Genomic DNA, 19,562 nt, shown 5'->3' with positions numbered 1-19,562 from the left:
TTTGCACCTTTAAAATTGGGTGCGTCTTATATGCCGGTGCGTCCTATAGGGCGAAAAATACTGTAAGTCCTTAATAAAGACACAAAAATGCACATGTGAGACTCTCTTGTGAAACCGGCCAAAGGATGTTTTATTGGTTTTTGGTCCACCAGTAGACCACAAGATACCATAAATGGGAGCCTTTCCAATTCTAACATTGTTTAGGAAGCAGGGGACAAACTATTGTATGCAGGGCTCAAGTCCAGCAGAAAAGTGTGGGAACTGAGTTCCTGTACTTTTTCCACAACAGGAACACCGTTCCCATTAGCAGGACCAGCCCTTCAGTGGAAATCTTTGGTGGGTTCCCACACTTTTTTCCCCGAACTTGACCCCTGATTGTATGTGAAGACCACTTCAGGAGTTATGTTGCAGAGTATGGTCTACCTTGTTCCTAGACCATGTCTAACCCTGAGATTATTTGCTACTTTAGCAGTTTGGATAGATGATGTCCACACAATAGCGCTTTACTTTTCAGAATTCCCAAAACATTTCTGTAGGCCAGAGAGAACTGGCAAACGAAAAAAGTGGAGGAGGGGTTGATCATTTTACAATTTTTTTTCACTAGGCCATGTTCACACAATGGAATTTCTCCATTCCAGCTTCCGCTGAAGGAACTGGCATTTATAATCTTTCGGCGGAATCCGTTCCGAAATACATTACTGTCTATGGAGACGTAGAACTCCTGAGCGGTCCTGGCACTGGCGTGTTTTCTGGGCAGACATTCCGCAAATGTTCCGCCGTGTGAACATAGCCTTAAAGGGGTACTCTGGTGAAAAACAATTATTTTTTTCAAATTAACTAGTGGCAGAAAATGATTTCTATTGAAAAATATGAAATCCTTCCAGTACTTATCAGCTGCTGTATGATCCACAGGAAGTTATTTTCTTTTTTTTTTTCTTCTGTCTGACACCTCTGTCCATATCAGGAACTGTCCAGAGCAGGATAGGTTTGCTATGGGGATTTGTTCCTACTCTGGACAGTTCCTGACATGGACAGAGGTGTCAGCAGAGAGCACTGTGGTCAGACAGAAAAGAACTATTCAACTTCCTCTGTAGTATACAGCAGCTGATAAGTACTGGAAGGAGTAAGATTTTAAAAAGAGAAGTAATTTACAAATCTGTTTAAAGGGGTACTCCGGCGCTTAGACATCTTATCCCCTAACCAAAGCCGCTGGGGACCCCCGTGATCTTGCACACCGCACCCCATTTAAATCAGTCCCTGGAGCGTGTTCGCTCCGGTTCTGATTACTGTCGTTCACGGGGCCAGAGCGTTGTGACGTCAAGGCTCTGCTCCGTGTGGCGTCACGATCCGCCCCCCTCGATGCGAGCCTATGGACTGATTTTAAACGGGGTGCGGTGTGCAAGATCACGGGGGTCATAGGGAATATGATGTCTAAGCGCCGGAGAACCCCTTTAACTTTCTGGCACCAGTTGATTTTTTTAAAAAAATTCCACCGGAGTACCCCTTTAAAAGGACTTACTGAAAATCTATACCAACATTGGTAAGTGCCACCAAATCAGTGACACATCCAGATCTCTAAAAACTTTTTTTTGCTACTGAAAGTGTAGAAGAGACCCATGTGTCCCTTCGGTGACGGTCGAAAGGGGGAACGCATATTGAATGTGTGATATAAAACAGTGGTCTTCAAACTGTGGCCCTCCAGATGTTGCAAAACTACAACATTCAGCATGCCCGGACAGCCATTGGCTGTCCGGGCATGCTGAATGTTGTAGTTTTACAACATCTGGAGGGCAACAGTTTGGGGACCACCGATCTGAAGGCTAACAGATATAGTATATCAGGAGTTCCTTTACCGTGCTGTTCTTTTCCTGGCAGCTGAAGTGTTAAGAATCTTATTTGGAAGATTGATTTGAATGCAAATGGGGCTGGTATCTGCGCTGACAGCCTTGAGAAATCTGTGTAATGCTCTTTTTTTTTTTTCCCGAGCTATTTGTGTTTGAACGAGCAGCGACGTGTTTTGCACAGATGGAATGTCCTCCCTACTCTTAGATCTACATCTTTGCAGAGAGAACGCTTAGATACAAGGCAATGTGAAGAGCACACAAAAGCTAAACAGCAGCAGGGACGGGCGTATAAAAGAGCCAAAAGTAGATCAAGTGCAAAAATAAAAAAGTTATGTAAAATGCTGGAGCCAAGCAGCAGAAGTTGGAGACTCCCATTATTATATGTGTGTACTGAGCAGTAGGGGGCGCTCCGATAAAAAGCCATGGTCTTTGTTGCATGGTCTGCCCGGACCGTTTTAGTTTTGTCAGTACTGTACAGGCGTAGGTTGGATCATGTTTGGAAGAAAACAGGAATACCTCCATACAAACATAGGCTTAAAGGGGTACTCCGGTGAAAACCTTTTTTCTTTTAAATCAACTGGTGGCAGAAGGTTAAACATATTTGTAAATTACTTCTATTAAAAAATCTTAATCCTTCCTGTACTTATTAGCTGCTGAATACTACAGAGGAAATGCTTTTCTATTTGGAATGCTCTCTGATGACATCACGAGCACAGTTCTCTCTGCTGACATTATTATAATAATAATAATAACGCTTTATTTATTGTTGTCCTTAGTGGGATTTGAACCCAAGTCCCCAGCACTGCAAGGCAGCAGTGCTATCCACAGAGCCACCATGCTGCCCTTAGCATACATCTGCTATGCACGGTTGCTAAAATGGACAGAGATGTCAGCAGAGAGCACTGTGCTCGTGATGTCATCAGTGTTCCAAAAAGAAAGGAATTTCCTCTGTAGCATTCAGCAGCTAATAAGTACTGGAAGGATTTTTTAATAGAAGTAATTCACAAATATGTTTAACTTTCTGCCACCAATTGATTTAAAAGAAAAAAGGTTTTCACCGGAGTACCCCTATAAAGTGGGTTGCGGGTGTCCGTGCATAGGGACAGACCCAAAATCCAACTTGTGTGCGGCGCTTCTCCGGGATGAAACAGGTGATTTCAGCAGAAATGCAGTGTAAACTTTTTTTTTTTCCAATGTACAGTAGTAACACGGGCAATATTAGTTACACAGATTCGGGATGTGCAGGACAACGCGTTTCTAGAGGGGATTCCTCTCTTCCTCAGGTGACGACGAAGAGGAAACCCCTCTAGGAAAGCGTTGTCCTGCACATCCCGAATCTGTGTAACTAATATTGCCCGTGTTACTACTGTACATTGGAAAAATAAAAAGTTTACACAGCATTTCTGCCAAAATTGCCTGTTTACTCCCGATGAAGCGCCGCACACAAGTCGGATTTTGGGTCTGTCCCTTTGCACGGACACCCGTAACCCACTTTACGCCTATATTTGTATGGAGGTATTCCTGTTTTCTTCCACACTCCAAAACATGCTAACAAATGACTTTGGAATTGGGATTGTGAGCAGCAGCCAATGTAAGAAACTACAAGCTCTGTACAGTGCTACACAATATGCTGGTGCTACATAAAGAAAGGAATTATTATTAATATTCATATGAGAAGTGGCTGCTTCTTCAAGGCCACTCTGCGTTAATTTAAAAAATATTGAACCAAAATTGTGTAAAAGGGCCAAGTACATTGCAAGGCTTCTTCATAGACACAATCCTCGGTGAAGTCATCCTATCAGATTTCAGACTTAACTGCTAATGGGTCAGGTGACCTCTTCGTCGATCACTTTTATATTGGACTATTCTGTAGAACTCAAGAGCCATTGTGAAGACTTGAACTCTTTTCCGCAGTTTGACACCAAATTATAGGCCATTAAATTGAAAGACTTCATCTGGGAATTCCCAGTCGTGCATTTCACCGAGTGCCAGCTTTCTGCTAGCTTGTCCCTCATACTTATAGATCGAACACTTAGACCTTCATTTCATTAGAAAAAAAACGCTGAGGAATTCTAGAAGCTCCAATAATTAGCTGCTGCCGAGATCCATAAATAAGGCCCATAACTCAGCCCTCGGCTTTCCTATTATATCACAAATTGCATTTGAAATTGATTTCCATGACCTCATCCGCCGGTCCACAGCTCCCCGCCATGCAGACACCATTAGCTCACACTGGAGGACTTCAAAAGCCATTCTGCCAGCCTTTCATCGCTTCATTCTTTAAGAAACCCTCCCAGACAGTTCTCAAAATGCCGAATAATTGTCATAAAAGTGTTTGAAATAGGAGTGAAAGGAAGGCGGCTTTGTAGCCCATAGGCAAGTTATGTAGGGACAACAAGTGACATGAAAGTGTGAAGAGTAGCGAGGAGAACACGCCCAGGTGTATAAGGCAACTGTAGACTGTGCTTTGTCCTGATCCCATATAAACAGCATGTAGAGAATGCAGCCCACCAGGGCCACCATACTAGGTGACAATCCAACTACTGCCTTATTATAGGGCTTATAAACTAGACACGACTGGCGGCACAATACTGCATTAAAAGGATTGTGAGACCAATTCTTTTTGTTCCTGGGGGTCCAGTGGTAGGTCTACTTAGCATGCAACCAACTACTATTTCCTCTAATGCAGTGCTCTTTAAACTGTGGACCTCCAGCTGTTGCAAAACTACAACTCCCAGCATGCCCGGACAGCCAACGGCTGTCCGGGTATGCTGGGAGTTGTAGTTTTGCAAAAGCTAAAAGCCCACAGATTGGAGACCTGGGCTGTAGTGTCTGACATAATCTCTATCCAGCATAGTTACCATACCAATTCATTAAAGGGGTATTCCAGGAAAAAACATTATATATATATATATATATATATATATATATATATATATATATATATCTGAACTGGCTCCAGAAAGTTAAACAGATTTGTAAATTACTTCTATTAAAAAATCTTAATCCTTTCAGTACTTATGAGGTGATGAAGTTGAGTTGTTCTTTTCTGTCTAAGTGCTCTCTGATGACACGTGTCTCGGGAACCGCCCAGTTTAGAAGCAAATCCCCATAGCAAACCTCTTCTACTCTGTTCAGTTCCCGACACAAGCAGAGATGTCAGCAGAGAGCACTGTAGCCAGACAGAAAAGAACAACTCAACTTCAGCAGCTGATAATTATTGAAAGGAAAGATTTTTTAATAGGAGTTCGGTAATTAACAAATCTGTTTAACTTTCTGGAGCCAGTTGATACTAAAAAAAAAAGTTTTTTTTTCCTGGAATACCCCTTTAAATGGGCACTGTCAGATTCAAAAACTTCTCATATGCTGTACATTAAAGGAGTAGTCCAGTGGTGATTCAGTGGTTTACAACTTATCCCCTATCTTAAGGATAGGGGATAAGTTGCAGATCGCGGGGGGTCCGACCCCTGGGGCCCCCCGCGATCTCCTGTACGGAGCCCCAACAACTCTATGGCAGAGCCGAAGCGCTGCCTTCGGCAATCTCCGGCTCTGCCATTGAGATGTATTGAGGGGGCGTGTCGGCCGCCGCCTCGTGCGGGGGTCGACACCCGCTATCTCGGCGGAGAGCCGGGGCCCCGTACAGAGAGATCGCAGGGGGCCCCAGAGGTCGGACCCCCCGCAATCTCAAACTTATCCCCTATCCTTAGGATAGGGGATAAGTTTTTCACCACTGGACTACCCCTTTAACATTTCTAATGTACTGCATAAAAAAATGTTCTCTCCTTTTTATAGAAATCGTGGTATAAAAATCAGACCACTAGGGGTCCCCAAACCATCCAGAACACAATCCTGCCCAACTACAGCATCTTCTTTGTCTAAGCTGAAGCACAGACAGGGACTAGCACTCCTCTGTGCTCACTCCTGTTCTATCAGACTAGAACATGAAAACAGAAAGGAGGGGGTTACAGAGCAGCCTGCTGTGATTGGATGAATAGACCCAGAACAGCAAAGCAGACTCAGGGGGGAAGATAAGTCATGAAGAGAGAGGACATGCCCCTCCAAAGCACAGGATGAAAGTGAGCAATAGATGGAAGGTATTTGTAAGAGAAATATAGGTGCAAGACACATAAAAATGATATGTACATGAACAGGATTTGGGACTAAAAAATTTTTTAAAAAATTGTTAAATATGACAGGTACTCTTTAAGGCAAATGAAAGGATAAGCCAGCCCAACATAATATTTCTGCCATTTTTTTTTATGTATGACATTTGCACTTTTTATCAAGGTATTAGTATTTTTAACTTTTAAAGTTTTCTTCTGGTGTGATATAAAATATGATGACTGTATACTGAAAATCTTTGCAAGTTTCTTCTAGTTCATGTTCAAGATGTATGTTTGCTGCCAGTCAATAGAAACATTTTCTTTATACCCAGAGGCTGAATAAATCCCTGTTCACATTTATTTTTGCCTCTACATCGTGGTTACCCATTGGGATACCAGAAAAAATATATGCCACAATAAAAAATAATGGAACCACAGTCAAAAATAATGCATCCTCTATCCATAAATCTATAAATCAGTTCAGCTTTCAGGTGCTCCGGTGGGCTGGAAAAGGTGCATACAGTCCTAGGAAAGAGTCTCCAGCCCACCGGAGCACCTAAAATCTGAACTCATTTATGCAGGCTAAAGTCAGCAACCGTTGAGCCGCGAGGTTCGTGCAGAATCAAAGTACTGTAACTTTGTTCATCTCTACTCACAATCTAAACCTATTAGTATGTTTTGAAGAGTGGGAGGAAACCCCCCGCAAACATGGAGAGAACATACAAACTCTTTGCAGATGTTGCTCTTGGTGGGATTTGAACCCAGGACTCCAGTGCTGCAAGGCAAAAGTGCTATCCGCTGAGCCACCGTGCGATAAGGTCACCATTTCTGTGGTACTTGATGATGCAAGGAACAGTGCTCCAGGCATGCTATCCTGCAGGAGAGGGTGGCACTAAGGGAGGGGCTTGTCTCCAGGCATGCTATCCTGCAGGAGAGGGTGGCACTAAGGGAGGGGCTTGTGTCTGTGTGCAGGTAACTAGGCCGGTCAGGGAGATTTTGGAAATAGATCTAGCAGACAAAGACATAACATACAAGTAGCTAGTGCAACACAGTGTCCATTTTAAATTTTTTAAGAGCCGAGGCAAGTGCTCTCTATCACGCAAAGTGCAAGAAAAAGTGCAAACGTGTCACACTAAACGTGCACAAAGGATGCGGCCTATCGCTAAGCCCTTCTTCAACAAGAGAGAGGCCCCCCCAACAAACCTACCCTTCACCTCTGGGCCAAAAGGCACCTGCAAGGATCCAGGTTCGATGCCCCTTTTCGTCGAAGCTACTAAGGGGCCGAAAATGCTCTTGGCTTCAACCTAGGTGTTCACCAAGGTATCAGCCAAGGGGCCGTATACTGATGGCATCTTGACCGAAGCCAAGATGCCCAGGGGTTGGAGGGAGGTGAGGAACCTAATGGCCATACACACCTCCTAGACCGCCAGGAGGGACACCCAGAAGGGCTACCGCATCCTGCCAATCCTGTGTACAAAGAAAAACACGAAACGTGGCACAGTGACAACCAAAAAAAATTATAAATAAGTGAATGAAGTGCAGATATACTGCCCAGTCATCCGGACAGATCTATAAAAATTTCCCCGATCCTAGCCAGAAGGCCAGGATACCAAGGGTGAGTGTCAAAGGTGAAGAGTAATGGTGCAGTGCTTTCACTCAGTGAGTTATAACACCCAGTGAGTTTCGGCACCTCAGGGTCACCACTCCCCGAGGCACAGAAGTACCTCGGCTCTACACCCCTCTACCTCATGGCGAGACCTGGAGAAAACCGGTCACATCAGGACTGCCGTCGAGCTGATTCCTCAGAACCAGCCCCTGAACGCCCTGGTACACCTGCTCCCTCCATGCAGCATCCATCCTACATCAATGGCAAAAGACGAAAGCACTGATAAGAACAGATACTACACTTGATCTTAGCCAAAAGGCCGAGAAGCAATACACAGTGGACAATACCTAGGTGATAAATGCTGCAGTAGCCTTATTTGAACCCAGAGCGGCCCAGACGGTTTGCACCAATGCACCATCTTGGGCTGCAACCTGACCTAAGGCCAATTCCAATTTTCCTGTTCATGAGACTGTGCCCAATAAATGTGAGAGTAACTAACAAGATACTCAATCTGCATTCCAGATAAATAGCCAATGTCATTTGAATAAACTTTGCATAAATCAATAGTACAAGCTCATATAAGAAACTTTGTCCCTCGCACCCCACCCCCCCTTTCCTGCTGCTGAAATCTTCTTTGAAAATCAACTCAGCTTTGCCCTGTGTATGCAATACAAGTAATACAAGTCTATAGACGCCATAGACATTAGGCTCAACCCAACAGCTCTGGGAGAACAAAAAATTATAGCTGGAGCCTGCAGAGGAGAAATCTGCTGAAAAATACCATTCACAAGTCATATAATCGCCAGAAATAGTGCTGCTTCTCATGTACACACACAGAGCAGGCAGCCTATCCTGAACAGTCACCTGAACAGCTATGCTTTACACTGCCAGCAACCACTAAGAGCATCATGCCTCTTCTTACATATAAACTTTTACCAAACGGCTACATTTTAAGACAGTCCAACGATGTACAATATAGCATTTTATTTCACTGGGCAATCAAATACTTTTTTATGTTATAAAAGCCATTGGCGCAAACACTTTTCCCACACTTGTCACTACAATAGTAATTCTACTACTATGGTAAAATATTTATACATTCCCACACACAATGTCCAGCGTTGAATTCCTATTTATGTTTATTGTGGATTTGTGGTGTATTCCAAGTGACTGGGAGCCAGGCTAAGGCTGGGTTCTCATATATCCCGTGATCTGTAGACACCTTGAATGGGAATGCAAGATACCACCAGCTGGATGCCTTACATCTGGCATCCTATCTTCTAAAGTCAGCCACGCCACTCTGCAAGTGTTCCCCCATGCAGTAGAAAGTCAAGCCCTGGTGGTGATCGTACTGGGACCTTGTCAGAACCCTAGTCTGGCTGGGAAATCTACAGTCTCAAATCTCAGGTCAGTATTATTCAAGTGGGTGAAAAGTACCATAAGTCCCAGCAAGGCAACAGGGCTCCCAAAGGGTTACACTGCATCCCTTCTCCTCTGCTCCATACAGTGTGTAATAGCATCTCACCTGTAAAAGACAGTTATCTGTAACCTGATGTCGATGTGTTTTCAGTCTGGCCCAGGAGAAGCTGTCTCTACCTCAGACCGTGTATAGGTTAACGGTGCACTGGCGTCACGATGTGATAGGAATTCTTTGCACCCAGTGTCACCACAAAACCTGCGACATGTGAACTCAACCTAAGTCTAGATATTAATGTTCCATTGTGCATGTTGAATTATTTCTATAAGGTTTTAAAGGCTCGAAAAGTAATCTCTTCCATGGTATAGCAAATAATAGAAAAACATAAAATCCCTCTAGGACGGTGATCTTCAAACTGTGTACGGGTGTGTTCACACCACGATTTTACTATACAGTTTCAGCATACGGTTTCATAAAAAAAACGTATGCAACCATACAGAAAACCGTGCCCATAGACTTCCCATTCAAAACCGTATGCACCATAATGTATACGGTTGTCTCCGTTTTCAAACCATACGGTTTTTTACTTTTCTTTTTCCGGACAGAAAACCATGGTCCACCACGGTTTTTGGTCCGGGTGAAAAACTGTATTAAACCGTATACGTTTTTTTTTTTTTTTTTTACATGGGAGTCAATGGGAACCGTACAGGACCGTATGTGCGTACGGTTCCATCCGTTTTTCACCATACAGTTTTTGGCTTTGCTCAGTTTTTTTTTCTTGGAATTTCAATCAAAAATAAAACTTTATTCATAATGGAGTGAAAAGTTAAAAACGTATACGTTTTTTTCTTAAAAAACGGATGCAACCGAACATCATTTTTCAAACCGTATACAGATAAAAATTTGTACACACGTTTTGATACAGTTTAGACAGGTTTTGAGGAATCCGTTTTTTTCATCAAAAACCTGATACGGGAACTGTATTGCAAAAACGTGGTGTGAACCCACCCTACCTCCAGCTGTTGCAAAACTACAACTCCCAGCATGCCCGGACAGCCAACGGCTGTCCGGGCATGCTGGGAGTTGTAGTTTTGCAACAGCCGGAGGCACACAGTTTGGAAACTGCTGCTCTATGATCTACATCTTCCACTCTGCACATAGGCCGCAAGATATATTGAGTATTATGTGTTGTATTATACTATTATCACAACCTACCCTATTGTATAGGTGATGTTTTGCATAGTGAGTATACTATTACTATATATGCTTGTTGTTGAAGAATTATTGATGCGTTAGCCGCCTGTAAGGAAGACGTCCCCAAGGGCGACTCCTTTATTCTGCGACTAAATAAATAATGCAAATCCGTTTTTTGCTTTTTTATGCTTGCAAACATTAATATTGCGCAAAAAAATAAAATTAAAAAAAAGGGCACAAGTTCTAATAAAAATCTTGCACTCTGATCATCAAAGCAGACTTGGCGACCGGGCTCCGGACATGTGCGTTCTATCATTACCTTTACGTGCGTGTCGGGGAAAACCTGTCGTCATTCCGCAGATAAAATCTGAGTGTCTATCCAAACATACGTCTGGAGGGTAGGCAAGCGTACCTGATAGCACCCCGCCAGGCTGAAGTATCACGAGGTCCCAATCCCGTCGCCCCATTCGCATCCACTTTACCGCACCATTAGTGACCTTTATTGCACAAAACACATGTGATCTCATATATTATTCATAAAATGTCGGCTATTACGCAATAATCCCTCCGAGAATACAATGAAGCTTTTATCTTCGGGCCAAAAGGCTAAAACTTACACGATGTGCAGATATTTTTAAGGACCTACCAACCTCACATGATCCAGTTTGGGTTACAAGAACCTCACAAAAAAAAAAAAAATATGTATATTAACCTCTTTATTCCTGGAGATAAAGCAATATGTTGCTTTAGGCCACAGATGGTAATAAAGTGGATAGGGTATCTGAAATTGTTTTTGTTCATGATTTTTTTACCGAAATCTAGATATTTGATAAGGGTGTATGACCTGTGGTTAGATGTCATGAAATAGGCAAATAGACCCCCTTATTTTTAAACCGCACCCCATATTGTCATGGTAGTGCCAATCTAGTTATACCCTTTAGTCAATCATCTGTCCGGTGACACAAATGATACCCATGAAGTGTTCTTAATATCAGGGCTGGTGCAAGGATTTTTGCCATTCTAGGAGTTTTGCCGCCCTCTTGACTCCGTCCATTGGCCCGCGTATGTAACACTGTAACAAACCTCCTCCTCATGTAATCTCCTTACTACTAGGGTGACACACTGTAACAAGCCCCCTAATCATGTAATCTCTTTACTACTAGGGTGACACACTGTAACAAACCCCCTCCTCATGTAATCTCCTTACTACTGGGGTGACACACTGTAACAAACCTCCTCCCCATGTAATCTCCTTACTACTGGGGTGACACACTGTAACAAGCCCTCTCCTCATGTAATCTCTTTACTACTAGGGTGACACACTGTAACAAACCTCCTCCCCATGTAATCTCCTTACTACTAGGGTGACACACTGTAACAAACCTCCTCCCCATGTAATCTCCTTACTACTAGGGTGACACACTGTAACAAACCCCCTCCTCATGTAATCTCCTTACTACTGGGGTGACACACTGTAACAAACCTCCTCCCCATGTAATCTCCTTACTACTGGGGTGACACACTGTAACAAGCCCCCTCCTCATGTAATCTCCTTACTACTAGGGTGACACACTGTAACAAGCCCCCTCCTCATGTAATCTCCTTACTACTAGGGTGACACACTGTAACAAGCCCCCTCCTCATGTAATTTGCTTACTACTGGGGTGACACACTGTAGCAAACCTCTTCCTCATGTAATTTCCTTATTACTGGGGTGACACACAGTAACAAAACCTCCTCCTCATGAAATCTCCTTACTACTGGGATGACACACTGTAACAAACCCCCTCCTTATGTAATTACCTGACACACTATAACAAACCCCCTCCTTATGTAGAGGGAACAATAATTAGCCAGATAAAACTGGTGCTCACCAACGGTGGTTGTACTATCCACGTACAACTATGGTATAAGCATGGAACGGTGGGTGAGGCGAGACCCTGCAGCCGCTCCTGGCAAGCAAACAACGAATCCAACGAACACACCACCACAGTAATGTCAGGATCAAGCAGGGCGCTGGGACTCTGGACGGGCTAAAAGATTTTACTACCCATAATGCAAAGGGTTTCGCGGTAACTCCGCTTCATCAAGTCTGATGAAGTGGAGTTACCGCGAAACGCGTTGCATTATGGGTAATAAAATCTTTTAGCCTGTCCAGAGTCCCAGCACCCTGCTTGATCCTGACATTACTGTGGAGGTGCGTTCGTTGGATTCATGGCTTGGTAATGGCTGGATTGGGCTCCTGGGAGGTCTAATTTTACAAGGTTACACAAGGAGGACACATGATGCTCAAACAGCGGCTGCTGAAAAGTAATGTTGAGGAAAGTACAGTGATATGAGGGTATGGGACTTTTTTAGGGGTTCTGTGTTGTCTGTTCTATATGTTTTCTAGGTGTTAGAGCGAGAGTTGTTATGGTCCTCCTGAGGATATCATGGGTAGGGTTGCCACTGGCCGGTATTTTACAGGCACAGACGGTATTTTGGCCACCCTGCCTGTATTTTTATATTAAATAAACCAGCAATGCAAAGGCCGGTATTTATCCAACCAATCCTCCAACTCCCGGAATGTTGCACCATATACTATACCAGTGTTTGCCAACCAGGGGTGCCTCCAGCTGTTGCAAAACTACAACTCCCAGCATGCCTGGACAGCCAACGGCTGTCCAGGCATGCTGGGAGTTGTAGTTTTGCAACAGCGGAAGGCACCCCTGGTTGGCAAACATTGACCTATACTATATACTACTATATAGTCCAACAAGCTGGGAGTTGTAGTTTTCGTTTGGGGAAGCTGCTGAGCCACAGGTTGATTCAGGGCATGCTTGGAGTTGTAGTTTTGCAACAGCGGGAGTCACCCCTGGTTGGGAAACATTGACCTATACTGTATACTACTATATAGTCCAACATGCTGGGAGTTGTAGTTTTCATTTGGGGCAGCTGCTGAGCCACAGGTTGATTCAGGGCATGCTGGGAGTTGTAGTTAATAACTAACTGCAACTCCAGAATTTAATTAAAAAAAAAAAGCCATCAAAAAGTCACATCAAAACAAAAATGGTACAGGCCCGTATAAGGAGAAATAAAAAGGTTATAGGGGTCAGAATAGGACAAAATGTTCCCTGCATATATGTATCCTGTGATGTTACGCATATATAATTAATTATGCAAATTAGCATGGCCGGTATTTTTATTTTTTTTTTAAAGAAAGGTGGCAACCCTAATCATGGGATGGGGCAGCTTCTGGTCACATACTTCTGTGGATTCTCCTAGGGGGCCATACATTCTAGTCACAGACATGGCATGACAGAGGTATTGCCAAGTCCGTACAATCTCACCCCTCCCACCAATAATTAACACAGACACAGAATGGAATGAATTGGCCACAGCAAATAACATTAAATAATACAATCAAATCCCAAGGCGGTCCTCGAAGCCCAAAAATCGGCATGGCGGTTCCCCCACCTAGATCCCACACGGGCTCCTTTATTTTGCCTCCAGCCGATCCCACTGGCTCAGAGACAGGACACTCCCACGCGGGGACCCACCCCCAGAGGCCTAAACCTCCCATTACTGACTTCCTCCACTGGAACCCCCATCCACCCAGATCAAACCTCCACAAAGGAATCCAGAACCAAGTCGATTCCCTCCCTTTTGGTTTTTCCACACCTTTTTCCTCACCGACTTCGAGGACCCCCCTGCCACCACTGCTGTGACAAGTAAAAACAACCCTCAACGCCAACCATCCCATTCCACCAAAAAAAAAACACAACAAACAACCCCCCCGACACGCAAGACAACAACCAAAACAACCCACACAAAGGGCGGGAGGGTGGGAGCTTTCTGCTTCTGTCCCTCAGTCACACTGAATCTTCCCCAACCCCTACTTCTTCTATATATCCCTTCCCCCCCCCTTTTCCCCCTAGACCTTACCCCCTCCTCCACCAATCACCTCTGACCCCTCCATCCCCTACTCCCCTCCTTGACCCCCATTTCCCCCCATGTATCCTTTTTCCTCCACTTAACCCTTCTACTCCCTGGCAAACCCTGTCATGATGGCCTCCCCCTAGCTGCGCCCAAGTCCGGCCTAACTTGACCGCGGTTACATTGCTTCTTATCTTTTTTCTCCGTTACTCAGCACAGAGCACGTTTACCTAATTTACGGTAGATCTGGGTCATCTAAGACAGTTTGGTTGCTATGGATACCTGCCTAAATGCTACAGCTGTCAATTGGTTACCAGGCCTCACCTCCCTAGCAACCAATCTGTCTCAGAATATTCCGATTTTAGCTGAAAGCTGCCCAGACATCATCCAGGGGGAAGATAAGGGACAACCATTCTTTCCTTCTGCCATATTAATCAGATTCTGCTGAATGCATTTAGGTGGTAAATCTCTTTGAGCCACAAATGATCTGTATTTTAGAAGAAAAAAAAAGGATAGGGGCATAATACAGTGACTCTAGTGAGGAGCTTAAAATGGAGGCCGGCTTTTGATGTGTCACTTTTATTGTTGCCATTTCTATGGAGGTTTCTCTGTGGCTCATGACACAAAATGCTTTTGTGGGGGTGTTTCCAAAGACCATGAAGAGCGCGCGCCCTTGGAAAGGCATTTGTCAGACAAGTGGGGGCACACGTATTTAGAAGCGTATTTAGAGGCAGATGTTTTGGGCTAATATTTAACCCTTTTGTATTTATTCCAAACCACGAAGCCTTGAAACGATGGCTGTCTTTTCAATGGAACATCCAACGCTTCAGTCACATCTCAAGACAGTCGCGGTTTCTAGATATTTCTTAGAGATACAATGAAGGTGACGATATTTTCATCTTCCATATTGAAGAAACAATGAGGGGCTTTGCAGTTTCCCCGCTCACTTCCTTTTGCCCTGTCACCGCTCTGTCCCTTTTTCTCTTCAAGGGGCTGAAAAATTCAGTATCTGCTCTAAGCAATTCCTAAAAGGCTTGTGTTGTCTGACATTCAGCACTCGTCTCTTTCTACTGCTAATACCTCTTGCTATTGAGTTTCCACCCGGCATTGTTACTTTTTGTGTCTGCCCGCAGTACAATAGCTGACAGTTCCCTTTGTTTCCTTGTGGCTTAGTGCCATTAATCTTACATTCTGCTCCAGGGGTGAATAGACCAGTTAAAGGCTTTCTATGAAATACCTGATCTAGAGCACACCAGTACTAAATGTCCCTGGAAGAATAGAATGAGCATATGGTATGTTTCATGTGAAATAATCGGATGCCCTCTGACAGCTCCCGTGTCTAAGGTAACATCGGGTCCCTCGGGTCTTGCCACTGGATCCATGCAGAGCACCAGGGCTCGGCTGCCGAGTCTCCTTCTCAATACAAGGTGCTAAATGTCAACACCCAGCGCAGCACTCCCATCAGGCAATCCATAGGTGCCATAATGCAGTAAGGCTGACATACCATAATATCTTGTCTTATCTCATGAATACGATTACTGAAGCTCTCAGTTCTCCTGGAAAGAGCAATATCATAATGTGCGGAAGTCAGCAATGTGACAACAGTCAATGGCCATTTCATACAACCTGCAAAATGACCACAGGCAGTAATAAGGGGTAGGTAACAGGGTAAATGGGCACTTCTGCTTGGCTGCAGCAGGCATTTTTATATCAGATGGGATTCCTGATGGCATCTGACTTTTAAGGCCAATTTAAATGAGGATCTGATAGCTATCCCGACAGACAGTATAAAGCAGTGTTTCCCAACCCTGGGGCCTCCAGTTGTTGCAAAACTACACTGATTTCAATGTAAGCTAAATGTCACAACACAGCTTTAAATATGCAGCTTTAAATCCCGTGCATCAAATATGCAGAGGGTACTGTACGTGTGAATACACCCTTAAACGGTACATTTTAAACCGGTAAATCCAACAAATTGGTCCTTGTCCCCATTGGGTCTCACAATCTAAACACACAAAGACATGTGCAGAACATACAAACACCTTTGGAGATGTTGTCCTAAGTGGGATTTGACGCTCACTACTAAGCCATTGAGTTCAATGAAGCTATAAAAAAAAAAAAAAGTTCAAAAGTTAAGTTTTATTTTTCCATTCTCAATTTACTAATGTATTCTGAGGCCCCCTCTATTCCAAAGAATCAAAACTCCTCTATCTGTAAAGAAGAACATCAAATTTCATTCTGTATCAGCCTGACAAAAACATTAGTTAACCCCTTAACGACGCAGGACGTATATTTACGTCCTGCGCCAGCTCCCGCGATATGAAGCGGGATCACATCGCGTCGGTCCCAGGGCGCTCATCAACGGCCGGGACCCGCGGCTAATACCACACATCGCCGTTCGCGGTAATGTGCGGTATTAACCCTTTAGAAGCGGTGGTCCAAGCTGACCGCCCCTTCTAAAGCGAAAGTGAAAGTATCCCGGCTAGTCAGTCGTGCTGTTCCGGACTGCCGCGGTGAAATGGCGGCGTCCCGAACCGCTTACAGGACACCGGGAGGGCCCTTACCTGCCTCCTCGGTGCCCGATCGACGAATGACTGCTCCGTGCCTGAGATCCAGGCAGGAGCAGTCAAGCGCCGATAACACTGATCACAGGCATGTTAATACACGCCAGTGATCAGCATAGGAGATCAGTGTGTGCAGTGTTATAGGTCCCTAAAAGTCTTAATAAAGGTAATTTAACCCCTTCCCTAATAAAAGTTTGAATCACCCCCCTTTTCCCATAAAAAAATAAAACAGTGTAAATAAAAATAAACATATGTGGTATCGCCCCGTGTGTAAATGTCCAAACTATAAAAATATATCGCTAATTAAACCGCACGGTCAATGGCGTACGCGCAAAAAAATTCCAAAGTCCAAAAAAGCATATTTTGGTCACTTTTTATACCATAAAAAAATGAATAAAAAGTGATCAAAAAGTCCGATCAAAACAAAAATCATACCGATAAAAACTTCAGACCACGGCGCAAAAAATGAGCCCTCAAACCGCCCTGTACGTGGAAAAATAAAAAAGTTATAGGGGTCAGAAGATGAAATTTTTAAACATATCCATTTTCCTGCATGTAGTTATGATTTTTTCCAGAAGTGCGACAAAATCAAACTGTATAAGTAGGGTATCATTTTAACCGTATGGACCTACAGAATAATGATAAGGTGTAATTTTTGCCGAAATATGCACTGCGTAGAAACGGAAGCCCCCAAAAGTTACAAAATGGCGTTTTTTTTTCGATTTTGTCGCACAATGATTTTTTTTTCCGTTTCACCGTGCATTTTTGGGTAAAATGACTAATGTCACTGCAAAGTAGAATTGGTGACGCAAAAAATAAGCCAGGTGGAAAATTGAAAGGGTTATGATTTTAAAAAAGGTAAGGAGGAAAAAACGAAAGTGCAAAAACGGAAAAACCCTTAGTCCTTAAGGGGTTAAATGGAATCGTGTTGCCTTTTCGTATTATATATATATTTTTTTTCCTTAAACTATACTGTAATCTCTAAATCCTACAGCTAAATACGATTCTTACTGTAAAATCACCAGTTGTGTTTGGTTGAGGATTTTATAGTTTTATTTTTAGCATATTCAGAATATTTCACCAAATTTAACACCATTTTATTGTTTCTCAGTTTACACATTTCATGATTTTACATTTTACAGTTAATTTCACAGGCATGCTGGGAGTTTGCAAAAGTTTGGGCACCCTGCAGAGTTAATATCTTGTACTGCCCCCTTTGGCAAGTATCACAGCTTGTAAACGCTTTTTGTAGCCAGCAAAGAGTCTTTCAATTCTTGTTTGAGGCATCTTTGCCCATTCTTCTTTACAAAAGTCTTCCAGTTCTTTGAGATTTCTGGGTTGTCTGTCACGCACTGCTCTTTTAAGGTCTATCCATAGGTTTTCAATTATGTTGAGGTCAGGAGATTGTGAAGGCCATGGCAAAACATTCAGTTTACGCCTCTTGATGTAATCCCCTGTGGATTTCGAGGTGTGTTTAGGATCATTATCCATTTGTAGAAGTCATCCTCTCTTTAACTTCAGCTTTTTCACAGATGTCATCAAGTTAGCATCCAAAATTTGCTGAAATTTTATTGAATCAATTTTTACTTCTGCTCGTGTGATTTTCCCTGTGCCACTGGCTGCAATACAACCCCAAAGCATGATTGATCCACCCCCATGCTTAACAGTTGGACAGAGGTTCTTTCATTAAATTCTATTCCCCTTCTTCTCCAAACGTACCTTTGCTCATTCCGGTCAAAAAGTTCAATTTTAACCTCATCGGTCCACAGAACTTGTTTCCAAAATGCATCAGGCTTGTCTATATGTTCATTTGCAAAGTTCAAATGCTGATTTTTGTGGTGAGGACGTAGAAGAGGTTTTCTTCTGATGACTCTTGCATGAAGACCATATTTGTACAAGTATATATTTATAGTGGAATAGTGTACCACAACGTCAGTGTCTGCCAGATATTTCTGAAGGGATTGTGCAGTCAAACGTCGGTTTTGAATTGTTTTCTCACAATCCTGCGAGCTGTTCTGTCTGATATTTTTCTTGGTTTTCCAGATCTTGCTTTAACTTCCACTGTTTCTGATGACTGCCATTTCTTAATTACATTCCGAACAGAGGATATTGACATCTGAAAACATTTTGCTATCTTCTTATAGCCTTCTCCAGCTTTGTGAGCGTCAACTATTTTCAATTTCAGATTTCTAGACAACTGCTTAGAAGAACCCATGGTGCTGATTGTTGGGGCAAGGTCAGATGAGTCTGGGCATTTAAAACCTTTGAGATTGACATCACCTGGTCTTCCCAGATGATGATTGAGAACAATCCATGACACTGGCAGGTCTCAGCTTTGCAAAGGGGGCAGTGCATGCTATAAATTCTGCAGGGTGCCCAAACTTTTGCAGACGCCATTTTTTTTGTTTTCTGTTATTTTGAAAGTGTAAAGTGAAAATAAAATCTAACTTTTGTTGACATATTATAAGAATGTCTAATCTGTAATTTGATGCCTTTTGGAGATTTTTCCATCTTTCCTTGGCTTCTTTATGCACATTAATACAAATTTTTCCCTGGGGGTGCCCAAACTTTTGATCCCCACTGTAAGCTGTATTAAAGGGGTACTCCAGTGGAAAAAAAGTTAAACAGATTTGTAAATTACTTCTATTAAAAAATCTTAATCCTTCCAGTACTTATGAGCTTCAGTATGCTCCAGCGGAAGTTGTGTAGTTCTTTCCAGTCTGACCACAGAGCTCTCTGCTGACACCTCTGTCCATGTCAGGAACTGTCCAGAGTAAAAGCAAATCCCCATAGCAAACCTCTCCTGCTCTGGACAGTTCCTTACACGGACAGAGGTGTCAGCAGAGGGCACTGTGGTCAGACTGGAAAGAACTACACAACTTCCTCTGGAGCATACTGAAGCTCATAAGTACTGGAAGG

General features: G+C 43.3%; 1 protein-coding gene and 1 pseudogene across 2 annotated transcripts in view; both read right to left on the bottom strand.

Moving 5' to 3' along the window:
• Positions 1–19,562, bottom strand: part of GPC1 (glypican 1) — a 103,653-nt gene that overhangs the window by 69,229 nt on the left and 14,862 nt on the right. The gene's annotated exons all lie outside the window — the stretch shown is intronic.
• On the bottom strand, positions 7,709–7,884 carry LOC130363265 (U2 spliceosomal RNA; annotated as a pseudogene).

This window comes from Hyla sarda, chromosome 3 (assembly GCF_029499605.1).
Source record: "Hyla sarda isolate aHylSar1 chromosome 3, aHylSar1.hap1, whole genome shotgun sequence".
Taxonomy (NCBI): Eukaryota; Metazoa; Chordata; class Amphibia; order Anura; family Hylidae; genus Hyla; species Hyla sarda.
This window is presented reverse-complemented; position numbering and strand designations above follow the sequence as displayed.